We start from the raw sequence: 18,779 nt of genomic DNA, 5'->3' as shown, positions 1-18,779 counted from the left end.
GGAAAAGAGCCTCCAAACAGAGCATGTGAAACAAACTTGATTAAGTGGCCTGTTTCTCCAAAATTACTCTTTCCATCAATATTTTCTCCTCCCATTTTCAGTGTGCTACTTGTTATGTTACTTGTTTAAGTCAAATCACCATGTGGCAACTGCTAACATACATAATCTGACTGTAACTGCCCTAGGAGCAAGTGAAACTGTATGGATGAGAAGGACAAGTAAGTGGGAATGAAAACCACTAATATGTCAAAGTGCAAGCTGATAAACCCAATAAAAGGCCCTCTCCTTTCCCGACTGCCAATGGACTACATTGGTAAACTGGCCTTTAACATTGGTGGCAGAGATCTACTTTAGGAAGTTTTTTTTTAAAAGACCAGAAGGCACAGTATTCGGGCTAACGTGGCAGAGTCTAAGGCACATCTGCTGATAGTGCCTCTGATGTCATCCCTGCTGCTGGCACAAAAAGAGAGCAAAAACAGCGACTTCAGATAGGACCAAGGCAATTTCTAACAAAATGGGTGGGATGTGGCACAGCAAACTCTATGAAAGCAACAGCGTCTGGTCTCCCTGACCACCTCCTCACTAAAACTGCTCCTCTCTCCCCACAGAAAATAACTGGGGCCAAATCCTCTTTTCCACCCTGGGTACAAGCGGCTGCCACGCTCTGCACAGTCTCTCTGAGAAGCTTCATCATGCTTAGTAGAAGGTGAAAGACCTTTGCACCGAGACAGGGAGGTATCTAGCCCGAGACAAAGAGGAATATTTTGCTGGAATTATTTTAACAGTCAAGTGGTTACTAAAGGCAGGTCCTCTGTGTGAGTGGTGTGCCCACAGGCCTTTGTCTCTTTCCTGCTGCACCCAGAGGCATTCACGTCTTGTTCTGGTCCTGTCTCTGGAATGAGCAACGCTATCTTTTTGCAGGTGGCCTTTAGGGATGCATGGGCCTGTGTCTCAGTGACAGCCCTGTAGACTCTCCCAAATATGTACCTGTCCCTTGCCCCATGCCACTGTGCTTGTGCGGATGGTTTCTCCTAATGCTGGCTATTTTCAAGGCTGTGTCGGTGCCCATTTTGCACCAGTCATATCTCAAGACAAGAACTGACAGTGCTGGCTCCTCCTCTGTGAAGATGCTTTGGAGTCCGCAACTGTTTTTAATTAAGACTAAACTCCAGACCCTGGAGTAATGGTTGCATGCCAGTTCGAGGGAGTCAGCATTTCTAAACCACTTCTTTCTCTCTTGTGTCCAAGAGGCTAGAGGCTTCTTCTGTTGTCATCCTTACTCCCAATGATTTCCTTTCTCCCTTTTTCACGAAGCAGCAAATTCTTCCCTGCATTGGCATATCCTCTGCAGTCTGCAGGCAGCATCAAAGAAAATGACAGCAAGTTGTGGCCTGTCCCATAGGAATGCCATCAGCAAGCAGAGGGAGCAGCGGGAGGCACGCAGGACTGACTTTGCTGGTGGAGGCAGACTGCGAGGTAGGGAGCTGCAGAAGATAAAATGCACCTGTTTTATTGAAGGCGTGTTTACATCGAGGATCAGATCCTGTCTTACTCTGCTAAAACCGTAAAGTAGAGTGGCTTTTCTGGAACAGCTCCTGAATGGGCTTGTCCAAACAGCAGCAGGAGAACATCAAAAGGTGCAGTGATCATCCGCAGATAAGCGCCTGAACTGTCTGATCCTGAGCTACCCCCAGGCATGGCTTAATAGTTTGTCTGCCCATGATGAGCTCTGTATGGCTTGCCCTTATACCAGAGCCTCTTTCCATGGTGACTGCTTCATACACATGGTATAATGGTCAAGAAGGTTTGATATCCAAAGAATAGTTACTTGTTGGATAACCTTCAGCGTGAAGCCCTTTGAACAGAGAAAGGAATGGGAATGCAGGCTTGGGTCAGTACTAGAGCAAGCAAGTCCCCGCTGCAGTGACCCAGCCACAGTGGGAAGTGTGTTTGCATCAACCATCTTTCAGTAATTATAGCAACAGATGACTCAAGATCAAAGTGTGTTTGCGAATGATGTGGCAAAGTAAATCTATGTAAATCTGACGGGTTTTATCTCTGGATCTGTCTTTAATGCTGACTTCTGTCCGGCTTTAACCTGCCCTGGGAAAACATCTCAGATTCCACTGCTGCAGTGCTGGTCTGGACAGACCCCTGGGAGCTGCCCGGCTTCCTCCACACTCACTTCTTTGCCACGTGCACAGTCTGGCTGCCATGGGGACAGCAGCCACTGGTCCTTGGGGCCTGATCCCCAGAGTTTTTCTCAATGCAGAAGGGCACGTTTGCTGTCACAGTGAGTCAACAGAGCCAGGTGTCCAGGTGCTTTGTGCTGACACGCCGAGCTGCTGCTGGTGGTTGCTGCGTCCAGGGTCTGCCCCTCCCATGATCAGCACACCAGCGGGCAGCTGCTCCTCTGCTGGCTGTGGCCCAAGTGCTCCAGAGACGCCTCTGATCCAACCTCTCCCAGCCTTGTCCAGCTATAAGACTAGACTCCATTGAGGGTTCAACAGGAAGGCCCTTCATTCAGGGTGACACAGGTGACAGCAATGGCTGACCAGCATATGGAGAGGGTACCATTTGCCCAGCCCTCTGAATATATCCCATGATGGCCCTTCATATGGTTGAAACTATTTCATCTTCTTTCCGTCACGTATCCTCCTATCAGCTTCTATCATGTGTTTATCCTGTATTTTCTAATTAGTTAATTACTTTGCCCATGATGCTAAGCTTCAGTTGTTACCCACACCAGGTGTTCTCTTTGTGCCATCGATCTGTAAGCGCTCCACTGGGATGTCTCCTCTCTGCATAACCTACTCTGGACAGCACCACACTTGTCTACAGAGATCTTTCCAAGCCCTTGAATGCACTGCAACTCTCCTGCTTGTTAGTCCAGTTTCCAATAGTTTCACAGGCTTGCCTTCAGCTCCCTTTCATTTGCACTACTGTCAAGAAAGTACTTTTTTGTTCTTCTTTGTCTTTGTAACATAGCTTTTGCCTATAACCTTCTGCACATGAGGAGCAGGAGAATTCTTGGTGTTAGCATAAAACACAACACAGGATAAAATCCTGCCAGAGGAGTAACCTGCTGGGTGGGAACGCTAATGAGAACCTTAGCTGTCCTTGCCTGTGTCCCCTCAGAGGCCTACCACTAGGGGCTTGGTCCCAAATGTCACTTGTCTGAGCTGCCCTTGCAGGGAACAGGACTAAATGCCTTCTAGGGCCATGGTGAGAAGGCATTGTGATGATCAGTGGTTTGATCTGCTTTGTCGCTTGTGTCATGGATATCCACCTGCCTCACCTCATGCTGCATCATGTAGAGGATCACTGGTTCTTCAACAGAGGTTAGAGGAAATGAGGAAGGGTGAGGTTTTCTGAATGTGAGAAACTAAGAGAAAGAAGTGTCTCCACACATTGGTCTCTCGTGTGGTTGCACACTGGCTCCAGACATCTTTCCTGCACAGTTCCTGGCTAAAGGTGTTTGAGTCACAAGCAGCAGAGTGTGGACAAAGGCCAGGGCAGCTAGGAGTTAGGTGAAGTGAATAGATCCTGACTTAGAAAGTGTTCCCCAGATGTCCCTGAGACAGTCTGGATCTCTCTTAGTGATTTCTGTTGCTTTCATTTGCTGTTTTAATTCCAAAGGCAACTCCATAGCCAGTGACTTCTGCACAGTTAACATGTGGCAAGAATGGCCATGTTGGGCAAAGTTTAGAGTTGCCACCTGGGATTATGGACCGATGCCATCTCTACACAGGATATCCCAAATCACATCAATCATCTAGATTTTTCATTGCTTATGCTGAGATGCTGTGTTGCTCCTACATGTTTATTTCTCAATAGAGAGGCTTAATTATTGGGTTGCAAAGCTCTCAAGGGTCTTATGAAAATTGAACTGGAAAAGCAAACTATCATGACGTACTGGGACTCCTTAAACTGTGATAGGTTGCTATCTGGTGATTTGCTGTAACCCAGGGGAAGTCTGTCCCCAAAACCAGCTGCCCAAGATGCATGTGTTTCAGCTGCTATCATCAAAGCCTACAAGATGAACAGGCAATTCGTTATCATTTAGGGTAGCACTTTGAATGTTATCATTTGAGCTTCTTACAAGATTAATCTTTCTGTCCCTGGGATCACATCTTCCTGATGAGGAACAATTAGAGTATCCTGTGGTGAAACACTGCATTATTACTAATGAAACTTGTGCTGCCCTGGAGTTTTAATTGACTCAGGTGTTTAAAGACATGCCTGAGTTAAAACATGTGGGCACTCTAATGCCTGCCACAGGAGCTACCAATGTTTTTCACACAATGCCAAGAAATGTTAACTATTAAAAACATGTTTGATCATTTATTAACCTTAGTTGGTCATATGTCCTACTCAAATCCCTCATTAGAAACTGCTGTGCCCTTGAAACTAAGCAGAAATTTAACTACACCTTTCTTTCCCTTAGGTCTTGCACGAAGAAATGTCTGGATTTTGTCAGTGCAACAGATAGTGATAGATTTTTGTTTGCCTCTGAGCCATATTCAGTTGAGGTCTGTAATATCTGGAACCATTTTTTGTAAAAAAATTTCAAGACAGGAACCAAGCTTTAACATTTGCACACCAAACTTAAATATCAGGACACTTGGGCGGTGGCCCTTGGTGGCAACATGCTTTTGTCAAGCTGTATATAAGCTTACAGCTGAGAATAAATGCTCAAACAGCTTATGTGGTAGGGACAAAGGGGGTACTCTGGGCCAAGACTGCCACCTGAATCAGATGATAAAGACAACGTAGCTGAGGTTTTTGCCCATATGCAGAAGGCAAAGGGAGGTTTGCTAATTATTTAAAGAAGTTGGAGTTTGACATCAATGCATCTATCATTCCACCCTTCCAATTTCCAATTCTCCTTTCCCATTGCAAGCTATCGGATGAAGACAGTCAGGTTTCGGGAACATGCCCTGTCTTTGCTACCTGTGTATGCAACCGGGATACAGCTGCACCTCAGTTCCTGCATGGAGACTCCAAACCCCTCCCACAATACTGGTTGAGTTTCCTGCATCATGTGCTGGAGCAGATGTAAGGTGCTTGCACAAAAAGGAGCAGAGATGGCTGGATTTGGTGCTCTGGGCCTTCTTCTAGCTGTATCTCATCTTCATGGGACAAGGGCCAAAAGGAGAAAAGGCACTGGTTGCTGCCAATGGCTACCAACGAGGAGCACTTTGTCTAAGTCACATGTGTGCCCTGCTAAATGTCATGATCCAGGAATGCACCTACTGCTCAGGCACTTGCCAGCTGGCCAAAGCACCTGCAGGTGTGTATCTTTTTATTTGTTTATATATGTAAATTGAGTCCAAAGTCTCAAACGATTAAGTCATGCGATGCAAGGCATGTGACACAGTGGTTAAGAAATAGCGAAGGGCAGACAAGGGTGAGAGGAGGAAAGCATTTCAAAGTGGCAGCTGTGAGCTAAATCATGTTGGAATTGGGTAACCTGGATTTAGGGGAGAGGTTGGAAAGGAAGGGCGTAGTACTGGGAGAGGAGCTCTTTCTTTTTTTTCTCTGGAAAGGGCCCTGATCCTCAGGCTTGCACCGAGATTTGTGTTTTACGCCTGCTACTGCAGAGCTGATGCATGCCCATCAGCCTCATCAGAGAGGGTCCTGACTGATGCCCAGAGAAGCCACAAGTTACTGGGGTCAGCTGCAGGTTTTGCAATATGCTCCTGGCACAAGCAGTGGCCTCCCCCTCTTTCTCCTGTCCTGTCCTGTCCTCCTGTCCTCCTCTCCCTCTCCTTCAGCCTCACCCTCTTGTCTCAAGGCACAGGGAATGGTGGCCTGTGGCAAGCTCGAGCTCTTGGCAGCTAAGGTCAGCTCCCTGTGAGATGTGCCAGCTCACAGCTGGGATGACAACATGCTCCTCAGTCCTCCTGATCTCCCTTTTCTTCTTTGCATGGACAGTGGTGGCACATGGGTCTCTGCCTTGCTCCTTGATGTACAACTGCATGAATTGCCCTTCTAGATGCACATATTTTTTCCCATGGGGGCAACATTAATGGCTTTTGGCTCTAAGTGCCACTGTTCATAGGTGCCAGAGAAGTTATTCAGCTCTTTGGTAGACATTCATTGCCCCAGTAGTTTACTCCTGGCTTCTCTGTGGCACATGAGAGAAGGCAGAGAGGTGAATGAAATGGGCTTGTGGACAGGACTCTGTCTGCTGGACTCACGTTGGATCACGTGGGAAGTCTTAAGCTGAGTGGAAAATGCTTACTTTAATGGCATGTGGATTTGAACCCTTAATTACCACAACCATCACATGTCTGATTTGCAGTTGTGTGCACAAACGACTTGCCCATGCACTGATTATGCTTCATATTAAATGCTCCTGGGTCCTGCTTTTAAAAAACAAAAACCAAACAACCCACAAAAAACTGTCTTTAGCAATACGGGTCTGGTCTTCATGGAGATGAGTGCGAATTTCTGCATTGACTTCAGGAGAGTTAGACTGTACCCTTACACACAAACCAGCCCAGTGAGACATCAAATGATGTTGTTCCTAGCAGTCTACTGATGTTATCACAGTTTAAGTAGTTAGAAAGAACAAGATCCTACAATGACAAACCCCAACGTTTGTTGTGGTATATAAAGACAAGTAAAAAAAAAAAAAGAAAGCTTCCCAAATAATTATTAAAAAATAAAGTGCATTTCATGTCCCTTTTGTTTTTCATGGACCAAGCACCTTACAGACAATTTGCTCATTATCTGCCATACAAAGGGGACTAGGGTTCACCATGGAAGACAGACATAAAATAGCCAGAAAATCAAGTCTAGAGAGGACAACTGCACCATTAAAAATGAATCATTACCTTATCCATAAAACTATAAATCAGTACAACAGTTACTAAGCTTTGAGGCATACAGTTCCAGGGGACAATGAAAAGTTTATTTTAAATTAATTGATATTGTTGCTTCAGAGTTTCTTGTTGGTGGCTGCTTTCATCCAGAGACTAAATGCTGTTTATAGCACTGCCACATGGAAAGCATTGAAACAGCCAGTAATTGTTTTACCTCCACTGACTGTTGGCTTTGTAGAAATGAAATGTTTGCATTTTTACTATGAGTATTTTTCTTTTAGGCATAAGGCTAACACAAACCAGCATAGGTTTGAGTCTCTTATAAGCAGGAGTGTTTAACAGGCTATTGTGGCCTGGAGTTTTTTTCAGAAGGGATTTCTAAACTCTTAAGCTCAGATTCATCAAATCCTGTGAGTTTCTGATTCCATAATAAATCAGCAAGGTGGATGTGGAACATGTGTTAAAGACTGAACTTGTGCCTAAACCCAGTCGAACGGAGAGTAAGAAGTGTGCAGACACTCAGCAGGGATGTATGCTGACATTCTTAGGGCAGCAAAACTAAGTGGGTTTAAACTGGCGTGTGATAAATGAATTAACAGGATTATATAACGTGTTTGTTTGCCATGCCAGTGGCTGGACTTGATGCATTCAGAATTACTTTGCAGTTCTGTATTCCTACACAAAGCCTAATATACATATTAAGTAAGTCATCCAAATAAAAGTGCTTCCTGACCTCACTGGATGTTGCACAGATGTGGCACAGCAGGGGGGAATAATCAGACTGTATTTAAAGTTTAGTCACTATATATTTACACTAACACCACAGTTTACACACACAGCATCTATGTGTGTAAACGCTGACCTAAATTTTGAGGTTTGATTGAAGGTATTTGCTCCAGCAAGCCATATTAGTTTGTCCATTTCCTTGCCAGATACCCTGAGCAGTTCTCCCCTAGAAGAGTGGCTGCTCCAGAAAGATGCTAAGAGGGTTGAGCAATATGCCCTATAGACTTCTGTGCCCTGTCATCACAAGGCCATATGATTTCATTCAATTACCAAGTTCTAATATGCGTGTGGCACTTTGGATGGATTGTCTGTTGGCTTTTGGAGAGTTGTTAGACTGAGAGGGAAAGTATTTTTTCCATTGGTGCAGTTTGTTTGTTATTCGGCTGTGAACTCCCCCAACTCCTTAGTGTCAAAACACCTGGCAGCACTGTCATGTCAGTACTGCTTGTTTGTCCTGTTACCCCAAGTGCTGTGGCAGGTGGGAATCTGGCTGGGCCTGGGGAAGCAAGCCACATCAAACACAGGTGCTTGGAGTCGCATGTGGATTGTGCTGCCTGTTTACTCCCTTCTGGGATTCAGGTAGGCTGGAGGTTTGGGCTCAGATTGCTGGGGGAAGGTGATCTTCTCAGAAGACATCACTGCACTAATGAGAAAAATGGGAAGGATCTCCATAAATGATACAGAGTTAATGTGGGGAGCACAGTGATTCTGGACTAACACCATCAGCTTAGATGACACCCCGGCCCCACTGGTACGGGCCACAGAGGATTCTGTAGAAGTCAGCTTTAAGCTTGAGGCAAGAAACGTCATGTAACCATACAGAAGTTAAGTCCTACATCCACGTTTGCATCACCAGGTCTGGTTGCCCTCTTTCCATGGTTATCAGAAGGCTCACAAACTCAGCCAGGTCAGCTGCAGCCTCTGCCTACTGTACGGCCTTGCATAAAGCAACTCTACCAGCACCTGCAAATCCAGTCCGGGCCTTGGAAAGCGGAGCAGTGGTACAGACCATACTTCAGGGTGGAGACTCTTGTCCCCAAACCAGCTGTAATGTCTGTTGTGTAATGGTGCCAATGAAGTTTTGTAACTCTCACATACTGGGAGTATTTGATCACAAGAGTCATTTCACTTTCTGGCTTCTATCATCCATCGGAAATTCCAGGCCATAGCTTTAAAAAGCAACTAGTGACTTAGGATCTCATGACTGCTGAACATTTGGATTGAGGTATCATGGCAGGCATGCACAATCCTCCTCATAGCAGCCATCAAAACTGTGGCTCACTCCAAAAGCCCTAGGCTGTGATGTGGAGCTAACACTTGCCCAAGATGAGTCACAAAAGTTCCTCTGAACCAAAATTTCAGCTCTAAGCCCCCAGATGAAGATCCCTGCCCAGGATTTCAGGGAATACACACATCCTTCCCTTAGCTATGGGACCACATACAAGTTTTAGGCACAGCAGTGCCACAGGCACAAGGGGCACAGCTTAGGAACACCCAAGGCCACCTGCCAGCATTGGCAGAGGCCACAAGCGCTGGCAGTGTTGACAGGCTTTTGACAATACCAAAACATGACCACAGTCTGCCTCGTGCCAGGCTTTGAAGCTCACGCAACCAGCTGGATGACATGTGAGGGGGGACATGGACACAGAGCAGGGTTGAACACAGAGGGTCTGATAAAAGTTGTACGAGCCTATGCTCCTCTTGCAGCTTCCTCCAGACTCAGCTCCCAGGGAGGTGCCAGGTGTCACCTCAGAATGCTTTCCTCAAAGCAGTCCTGCCAGATGCTGTGCTTTATCATAAACAGCACCACAAGGGGACGCCCAGAAGGCACCTGCTGCACTACGTGGGCAATGGCCTGCTGCCGAGTTGGGTTTGTGGTCCCAGGGGTCTGCTTTGAGGAGCATGGCTCCTTGCCCCTAAGGAATAAGTCCAGTCGTGGTGTTTCCTATCAGCTTATCTCCCTTCTTGCATCATGCGGTTGGTCTGTATGCTGTGGGCGACTGGCAAGCATTACCTGAACTGCTGCTGCCTGTTGGGTATGGAGGGAAGGATTGGGAGGCCTCTGTATTTACATTTGCTTCAGGAGACCATCAGTAGGGCTGAGAGGACTAAGCAGGCTTGTCAGTAAACTGGCAAGGAGAAGCTCGATGTGTGTTTGCCAGCTGGCAATCAGGAGTGCAAGGGCAGTGGGGGCCACAAGCAAACCGGACAGTCTGCCATGGTGTGGGGGCACAACAGTCACCTCCCCAGCTTTCTGAACTGTGCACAGGGGGCTGCAGCCACACCACACGGCAGCATGGCACCTCCAGTCTCCAGCAAACCCACCTTCAGTGGCCCCGGAGTAGGTTTGCTATTCGGCCTAAGGTGATCTGAGCGCAGTAACACACAGGGCTTGTGGAGGGCTGCTTGGTGTTTCAGTACTTCTGCACAACTTGCACCAAGTCAGCCTCCTGATACTCAGAGCCGGTTCCTGTTTTGGACAGGCTTTGGACAAGACTGGGTTTTCTTTGTGAGATCCTGCAGATCCTGCGGGGGAAACCTAGCTAAGTAACTCTGAGACCTTTCCATCCAGCAAGATCGACTCTATTTGTGTGATGCTGCTAATGAAGTAAATCCAGAGAGACTGGGCAACTCTCTTTTACAACTAAAGGTCTTTAGCTAAGCTGTAAAAAAAGCATCCTACCTTCCCTGAACCCATCTTGAACTCTGCCCTACACCAATCCCTAGCAAAATGGTACCTGCATCTGTTCCACCCAGGCGTACAATCAAATGGTGACTCACTGTCATATATTCATTCATTTATTGCCCAGATAACTCTCCATTAAGATAATGAGTCATTCTTTTACACCCACCAAATGCATAGCTAGGATGCTCTTGCTTTCTGCTATTCATAAATTAGGAGGAGAACAGAGCCTTGATCCAGAAAATGTATTTCCTCTAGAGAAGCTGTTCAAAAGATGCACAGCTGGATTTGTGACCTCTCCACAGAGTCCTATTTATCACATTTAGTGAAAGTAGGGGTATGTTTTTCCTATGCATCTTATTTAGAATCTTGTCTGTTTAAAGGCAAGTGGACACTGGGTGGAGGAGGGAGGAGACTGCTGGTGAGATATGTAAGGCTGACAGGTTTAATAGGATTAACTAAAACGTATTTGTTAAACAACTGTCCAGGACCCTTGCAGCTCAGACACTGTCCCTGCTCTTTGCTTGTGAATTGAGTGAATGAGATTCCCAGCCACATGGGCCACTCAGCTGGAGTTCAGCTCCCTTCAGGTTACTGCTGGCTCTGCAGCCGGGTCCAACAACAAAGAGTAGTGTTCACACAACTCTACTGATCCCAGGGCATCAGTCTGCTAAGACATGTTGTCTCTTAAAGACCCCGTGACCATCACAAGGATCAGACCCCAAAAAGAGTCCCCTCCTGATCTGTGTCAATGAGTAGTTCAGAGCTCCATGAGGGTTGTCTGATATTTCTAGTGGCAAGGTCCATCTTCCAAATTCAAGAAATTGTTTTTTAAATGTGTGCTGCAGTGGACAAACAAGGCCCCAGTGACTACTGCAGACAAGCACTGAAGAGCTAGTGTTTCTTGCCTCATACCAGTCTACTTCTAGAGCTGGAGGATTTTGATCAGGGATTTACAGGCCTTGGATGCCCAGAACTGGTTGGCCATGTTTGCAGCCGCTTCTCTGAGATATGTGAACAACATTATTTCATGCATCAGTAAATTTCAAGCAGGCCAGGAGACAAAATGCTTGGCATAGCACAACTATATGTAAGCACAATCTATGCAAACTATTCTGACATATTACACGAAGAATTGCCAGTCCTTGCTAGTTTGGCAATATTTTAAGCACTCCTTAAGACCCCAGAAGATGGGGATTTCTGAATAACATATGAATCTCTAGATTTTTTTTCTTAAAACAGGTTTTGTTCCCTCAGGGCTGTGGACAAAAAAAATGAAAACAAATTTCAGTGCATCCAACAAGCTGGGAATTCAGTTGGCAAATAAGAAAGTGTATGTAATACATATTTCTGTGAGAATAACACAGTTTCTATGCAGTATCAAAGTTATGAGGCTCAGTCATTTATTTTTTACACGCTTGATGTGGCCTGTAATGTATAGCTGTAGTGGAGTGCTCTTTTGACCACTTGTGGCTGAGGAGATGAGCTGCCTGAGCCTGAGCCTTGTAAATAAAACAGTGCCTTGGTGTCAGAGAGAAAGGTGATGGGAAAAGTTCTACTGACTAACTGTTTACTGACAGGTCAGGAGTGTTAAACCTGACCACAGTTTCACACTGACCTTTCATCCTGCCAGACCAGTGGGAGCCCTCAGCCAGTGAGCTGACATCTGCTTAAGTCATCAGCCAACCGGTTCAACTTCTTAAGGCTTATCAAATTATTTGCATAAACACTGTGATCAGAGCAAGAATGAAGGAAGGATGGGCTTGAGCTACAGACAGGCTTTTTCCTACAGTTTTCTTATCTCCAATCCTCTGTCTGTCCCTGTGCTGCCTGTTTAAAGGACTTGCTCCCTAGTGACTGACAAACCCAGGTTTCCTCTGGACTGGCATCTAGAGCTGGAGCCTGTGGGCTCTTTGAGCTGAGCTTGCACTGCCAGTTCCTACTTTGTGGAGACACTGGGGGGATTTTGTTCTTTCTCCAGTGAACTGTACTCATGACACAGACACAAACATCATATCCTTGAGATTCCTGATGTGTGTCTGAATTTGGCCTGTTGTGAGAGGGGCACTAAGAGAGACACATGTTGCACAATAGCTAAGACTCATATCCTTCCGAAAATAAGCTAAAGATACTGTGCTGTGCTGCAGAATCGTGGCAGGCCTTCTGTGGCTTCACTGAGTAACATGAGGTTTCTGTACTACAAAGCACTTGGGCACATGAGCTTTAGGCAGCTTTCTTTCTGAAGAGGGGAGGAAGGTGTGGGAGGGTGGTCTTGATCATCTCCCCTGCCAGCACTGGCTAGAGTGCAGGGCAGCCTAGGTCAGCACAGAGCCATGCCTGCACCAGCCTGTCCATCCCTTGCTTCCTTGACAGCTGCTTTCTCCTTGCACTGTGACTCACTGCACAATAATCCATGCAGAGAAACTACGGGCATTTCCAGCCCACGGTTCCCTCTCTGGTCAGTTCAGGCTTGAATCTGGGGAGACCGCTCTTGCAGGGAGAGGAGAATGCAAACCAGTCCATATGTGCATGTAATGAAACAGCTCCCATGGTTCCTCTGTCTCTGAAAGTCCAGACTCCTCACTGCACTATGTAGTTTCACTAATATTCTTTGCCTCTTTTTCTAAACAACTAGGCATATTTTAAAAATGTTGAGCTCTTCTTGCTAGAAGCTTTTGATAGTTTCTAGAACTTGCAGAGGATCCTAGACCTATCATCTTTGCTAAGCAAAAAAGTTCTTCTCACATTTGTTCAAAAGGGGAAGGATGTAATATTGACCAATATTGAGTAAGAAATGTACTCTTCTCATTTCAGAGGCAATTATTGTAATGTCCCCGGTATTCACATGATAACTTACGTCTGTATCAACTTGCTGAGTGATGTCTTGAATCACACTTTGATTAAGTGATGTGTTTGAGGATTCTGAAGGCAGTATCTTGCTATCATTCTCTTTTCAGTGCTGTCACTCAGGGCTCTTCAGCCTTGCCTCTGTCAGCAGGTAGTCAGACTAGAGTACCATTCAATTAAACCTAAAATCCATCTGGGCTTACCTGATTATTGATTACAAAGAGGCACTGGAAAAAAACAAGGAAAACAATCTTTTCCTGAACAAGTTAGCTTAATTACAAATAGCAACAGTATGTTTTCTCCCAGTGAATGTAAGCTAAAAAGCAAGACATTTCCAGCCACCCATATAGCCTAGCTTTGCGCAGGCCATGTCATGTGATTTTTGGGGTGTTGGCTTCTCTCGTTTTGAGTCTCTCTCCTACATAAATGGGGCTTAATTGCTCCTTCCATCAAGCCTGATGGAAGAGTGCTAACACACCCACTAGCTGTAAGCAGGCCTGTGACTGCAGATCAAAGTCAATCCAACCTCACTGCAGAAGCCATGAGCACATTCCACGGTAACAAGAGCCCTGCAAAAGGTATGGAGAACCTTGTAGCCTTGCAGTGCTTCCCACCCACCGCTGACTTCCATTAATTAATTAACTCTGCAGCTTTATTCCCTTATCATAATCCTCCCAGCAACAGCACAATAAATTGTACTTGCAATAGATGCTTAAATGAGATGATCCCAGATCTTTGCAACTTGAAACAAGGGTGGGAAACTCATAGCTTTGTGGTGATCTCCAATTCATTCATTATACGATCGGATCTTAATTGCTTCAAGAATATGATTCTAGTAAATCTGGCCTCTAGTACCACTCATGTTAAATAGTTCAGTTGCTAAAACTCCTCTGCTATACAGAGTCAGTTTATCACTTGTGGTCTTTTTTACTTCAGTGGGGTCTAAAGTATTGAATTATCTGTAGAAACTAATGCTGTGTTTGCCCACCCCATATTTACCCACTGAGTGGATAAGTACCAAACCTAAGTTAGCTGTTTGGAGATAGTGAAGGAGAAGGCATTTCTCTAGGGAAATTAATTTAAAATGAGGTACGTAAAATAATCCAGATGAATCATCCACTGGAGATGTTTCTTTCTATTGGCCATAGAGGAGGATAGGCATGAGATGCTTCATTTACAGATTACTGAAGTTGACTCCAATAAAGCCCACCTTATGTGCAGAGACCTGAGTATGAGAATAAACAGAAGGCTGCTTCAGTGTAAGATCTGATGTGAGAAGTGCAAGGGGACTGATGACTCATCCTAACACGGGGGAAAAAGTCTCCAGGTGGGGAGATCAGTATCATTTGCCTGACTGGTAAAAAGTTCTGTGAGTATGCATGGGACAAACAGAAATGTGCACATTTCAGCAGCCATGCAATCAATGATCTGCACGACTAGGCAGCATGAAGCTCTGAGGAGGCACTTTCCAAGTAGAATGAATTCCTCATGGAGTTAAAAACTTATTTGTGAGAGCTGGAGACACAGGAATTACTCTATGTCTGTGTATGTTTGTGTACTGACAGAGATCAGAGAGAATTCCTGGGGACCAAATGCTTTTAATCTCAAGATTTTGAGAGCGGGGAAAAAGCCCTCTTCTATTCTGATCTTTTCAAATTGTCAAGCATCACTTTGGTCAGAACATCAGCATTTAAAGCACGGGAGTGTTTACCTGATCTACTGTGCAGTTGGCTTCTCCAGTATTTCATCAGGGGCGTAACTCTCAGCAGCAGTTTTTAATAGCTCTGGTGGAAGCCCCATGTTAGGAACAGGTAACATAGAATAATATCCTTGGGGTGATTTTGAAGATTATTCTTTCTTAAAAAGCAAGACCACATTGAGCAAACCTCAAAAGTAGGTTCATGTGCCACTGGAGGCAGCTCTGGTGACTCAGTAGGTGGCAGCCTTCCCCTTGACTTTGCAAGGACCTGTCACCCTGCAAAAGGTGCTGGGGGATCACTGAGCACTGGGGACAAAGGCACCCCTCTCCTGGCACAAAGTGTGGAGCCTGGACAAAGCCAGCTGTGAGACTTCATCCCGGGGTGTGAAAAGCCCCATGACAAAGTGCTAGAATAACTGACCTCCCAGACAACAAGTGGTCTTGTGGGTTGGCTGAGATTTACAAGCCCAGGAGGTACTGCCATCATCTCAGACTCCAGTACACTCCAAAGGATCTTTATGTGCAACCAATGCAATTAAAAAGACAGACTGAATGTGTCTGCCACTTTGGAAGAGGTTTGGATCAGCAGAATCACTGTGTACTTGTATGATAAGCAGGAAGAGGGAGCAGAATAGTTTTTCCCTAGTTTTTTTGCAGGAAATTTGCTACGGGGAAGAAAATGGAGCCCATGAGCACTGTGTTTTGGGAAAGGGACAGTTTGGGGAGTAAACAGAACCTAGCAGAGCTTTATGTGGGATGTCACTCACATGCCCATGAAGAGGGGAATACTTTCACCACTCAAGATAACATTCATTCCTCAAGGAAAGTGGGAGGAGAAAGTGGTGGGGGTGGAGTCTGGCCACAGAGGAGGTCAGTCAGGCTTCTGCTGGTGAATGAAATTGCTGCTTTCAGCCTGCCTTCTCCTGGAGCCATGATGGGACCAGCTCCCAGGGACCAGTTTGGTGAAGGGTAACATCCTCCACCTGGGTGGGACAGTGCTGAGTAACAGAGGCAGAAGCCTCTTTACATGGTTCAGCTGCAGCTAGACTGGCCTAGCTAACCCAGCCTTGGCCTTCACATCCTTTCAAACCCAAAGTGTTCCCAAGCCTGGTAGTTCTGATTTGAACTATGACACTGGACCCCTTTCCAAAAGCCCTTAAAGTTTCAGGCACTGTCAAGCTGAATTGTTTTGAACTGTTCACTGGAAAATGAAAGGAGGAACTATTACTAATGTGAGAAACCATCCTGGTTTCCTCAGTGGATACTGCTAACACCTACCTTACTATGTAGCATTATGCCTGCCTAACCTTCTCTCTACCTCCAACAAGCTTGAATGAAATAGCAAGGATATTTTCTCCTCTCACTGAGAGGCAGATTTATGGTCACACTCCTGACATTCTCTCGTAATACCTTACATCAATCACCACTGGTTTTGGAGAGATGCCAAAACAGTTTGAAGGAATGTGTACAGGACCTACCAGAACAGGGTTTCCCCATCTTTCTGACTCTATATTCCCCTTACTCAGAGCTAAACCAATAGGTTCACACCTCCTGCACAGAAAACCTTTTCCAACTCCATCAATTGCCTTTAATAACAACCAAGGAAACCCACAAACTCATGCCCAGCTATTACCATAAAAAAAAAAAGAGACACAAAGCAAAAGAATTAGCTTCATGCAGATCTATAAATGCTAAGTACATGAGGAGACATTTGTTTTTGTTCCACATAGTCATACATGTCTTAATCTTTAAAACACCTTCACTCTAAAATTGCAGCTGATTGCTTAGTCACAGGGGATTTCCTATTTATGCAAGGGCCTTTGCTGAGGCCCCAAAGTGGTGATAATGCTAGACTATACATTTAGGCATGAATGATGTTTGGGGAAGAGACTTCTGTGAAAGCTGCCTGAAGTAAGGTGACTGGTAGGACTTTCCTGGGACCGCCATATTGCCATCATAGATTGCAAAAGTCAAAGCTGCAGCTCAGAATCAGCTCTTCAGGGTGAGCGTTAGGTATGGAAAACTTTGGGTGTTCACTAAATGCATTGGTGACTAGTTTTGTAAGCAGTCCACTGGCTGTGAGGAAAGACACACTGCCCAGAAAAGACCACAAGTTGAGACTTTTACTCTACTCACTTTGTCTGCAAAGAGAGTAAGTGGCCTGCCCAGTTCCACAGAAGAGGACTAATAACAGGGGTGATGTCAGATACAACAGTACCCAAGCATTTTCCGTCAGCTCCTACTAGCTCTGTCTGCTGGCCCTTGCACTTTCTGGCAGACTCTCCTGCTCCTTCATTATCAGACTTCGACCTGAAACAACCACAAAGACTGCCTGCTTCAAGCTGGCACCCCCTAGTCTGGGAACTGCTGCTCTGAATCCTGTTGCCATTCTCACGTATGAAGAGGGAGGGTCTCATTAGTGCAGTTATTCCAAAGGGAGCCAGCTGGTGCGAGGATTACTATGGGAGATGTGATAAAAGTGGGGACTTGCCTTCACTGTCATCTTTCATCTTCCACAGCCTGCTCCATCCACAATGACACTGTCTTCATCTCTATGTCAGTTGTTTGCCCTGGGAGGAGAAGGTACAGTTAAAACATGAATGTCAGAGCTAATCCCTCTAGCTTGTTTCCTTCTTCAGTGATTGCTGGTTCTGGAAAATCCACAGACCTGCTCTTGCATACTTTCTCATAACCCAGGTATTTCCTTGATCACCCACTGCCTGAGAAAACACACCGGACAGCCCCAGTGTGTCCATCTGGGTGCAGCCATCTACAACTCAGACTTGCGGTGTCAATGCTAGAACTGAGTGTGGCATGACAGGAGCAGACCTGGGTTGAAGTGGTTCATACAGAAGGCCCTTGCATGTCCTTTATATGCAGCTGGATTCCTGGGCCAAAAGCCCCACCACCTGCATTTCTGAAGGCTTTCTGAAGAGAAGCTGATTGAATAAAAGAGAACGTTTGCTTTTTCAGTGTTAGACCCCACCCAGAAGCACAATGCCATCCGTTTGCCCGCCTTGTGGATAACACCAAGATATTGATGCACACGCCACGCACAGGAGGCCTCATACAGGAAGGTTTTATTTCTGCCTTTTCTTGTGCTGCTTCTTTGTGACACCAGCATGCCCGCCATTCAACTCCTGTCCACACCAGTGTTTAGCTGTATAACTTTAAGAAGTGTGAAGGTTGCCACCAATAAGCCATTATTTGCTAGCACTTCCATAACGAATAGAGCATATTCCCCTAAAATTTAGGACAGGAATCAGTGAAGGTTTTCCCAGCCCTTTGAATAGTAAATATATGGGCATGTGAAACCAACTGAATATGGAGATTTTTCTGTGGGGCCTACAAGTCAAACTCTCCTTTAACAGCTTTTTATGGAGAGGTAGTTTTCTTCAGACCAGAGACGTGTGCCTCAGAGCACGTCCATCCCAAGACAACATTGAGCATATGATTTTTTTGCTGACAATGGGAGCCGAGAGTACACATGTAATTCTATATACGCTGACTATGCGTAAGTATACGGATCTGGGAATATTTCCCACAGTCATACCCAGCATGGAGGGCTGCAGAGATTCAAAGTGGGAACTGAAGGCACATGCCCAGCTCTACAGAAGACTTTCCTCCATTTTCAGTGTCCTCTCTCACTTCTTCCCTTGAAATACTCAAATACAAGAGTATTTCCAAACTACAAACACTTGTGAACCATGAGTACCTTGTTAAACTGTGCATGCTACACATCTCAGGACAACAGTACTTGTGAAGAGTCCACAGCCTCCTCTGTGTACACACAGCAATCTCTATTTTGGGGAGATTCATCTTCCTGGAGTTCAAACTACCGTCCTCGAGTAGTTCTATGACACAGGGCAATGAACTGCCCTCTGGGTGACCCAATGTCTCCTCTTCTGACAACTAATGTTAGGTTACCAAGTGT

This window comes from Athene cunicularia (genome assembly GCF_003259725.1).
Source record: "Athene cunicularia isolate RWA chromosome 4 unlocalized genomic scaffold, athCun1 chr4_part2, whole genome shotgun sequence".
Taxonomy (NCBI): Eukaryota; Metazoa; Chordata; class Aves; order Strigiformes; family Strigidae; genus Athene; species Athene cunicularia.
The sequence above is the reverse complement of the archived record's forward strand: the minus strand, read 5'-3'. Positions refer to the sequence as shown.